Source organism: Chiloscyllium plagiosum, unplaced genomic scaffold (genome assembly GCF_004010195.1).
Source record: "Chiloscyllium plagiosum isolate BGI_BamShark_2017 unplaced genomic scaffold, ASM401019v2 scaf_66586, whole genome shotgun sequence".
Taxonomy (NCBI): domain Eukaryota; kingdom Metazoa; phylum Chordata; class Chondrichthyes; order Orectolobiformes; family Hemiscylliidae; genus Chiloscyllium; species Chiloscyllium plagiosum.
Genome location: NW_025206184.1, coordinates 1 through 1152, shown reverse-complemented (window position 1 = coordinate 1152; position 1152 = coordinate 1).

The following is a 1152-nucleotide window of genomic DNA, read 5'->3' as shown; positions in this document are numbered from 1 at the left end:
GGCGATGTCATCCATGTACAGGGAGGCCTTAACCTGCAGACCCCCACTGCCAGGAATAGTCACGCCTCTCAGGCTCGCATCCTTCCTGATGGATTCGGCAAATGGCTCTATGCAGCACACAAACAAGGCAGGAGAGAGAGGGCAGCCCTGCCTGACTCCTGATCTGACTGGGAAGCTATCTGATTCCCATCCATTGATTGAGACTGCACTGACAATGTTGGTGTCGAGCAGTCTGATCCAATTGCAGATTCCCTCTCCAAAGCCCATTTTGGAGAGAACATCTCTCATATACGTGTGTGATATCCTGTCAAAGGCTTTCTCCTGGTCCAGGCTGATCAGGCAGGTGTCCAACCCTCTGTCCTGCACGTAGGCGATCGTATTCCTGAGGAGTGTGAGACTCTCAGCGATCTTCCTGCCCGGCACAGCACAGGTTTGGTCAGGGTGAATCACCGACCCCAGAGCAGACCTGACCCGGTTGACGATTACCTTTGACAGGATTTTGTAATCCGCATTCAACAGTGAGATTGGTCTCCAATTTTTGAGTTCCTCCCTCTCCCCCTTCTGCTTGTAGCTGAGGGTGATGATGCCTTTCCTCATGGATTCACTCATGGTACCTGCCCGAAGCATACTGACATACACCTCCAGCGGGTCCTGGCCAATCAAGTCCCACAGAGTGGAATAGAGCTCGACCAGTAAGACGTTGCTTCCGGGAGTTTTATTCTTTTCAAAGGACTCGAGGGCCTTGGTCAGCTCTTCCAGAGATGGCAGCTGGTCCAGCCTCTCCCGTGTTCTGTCGAGTAAGATCTCCGTGATAGAGGACAGGAACGACTGGGAGGCCGCGCTGTCGGGCGTCTTTGCACCATACAGACTGGCATAGAAGAATTTACTGATCCTCATGACGTCAGCCTGAGATGACGTTAGCGAGCTATCTTCTTCCTTCAGGCTGCTGAGCACGGAGCTCTCTTTGTGCACCTTCGGGAAGAAGAAACGTGAGCACGTCTCGTCCTGCTCCACCGAGCGGACCCTGGACAGGAAGATTATCTTGGAGGTCTCCGAGGCAAAGAGCGAGGCTTGCTGGCCCTTCACCTCCTTGAGGTCCTCCATGACATCCACCCCTATGGTTCTGCATACTTTCCTGGAGCTGGGACAGTT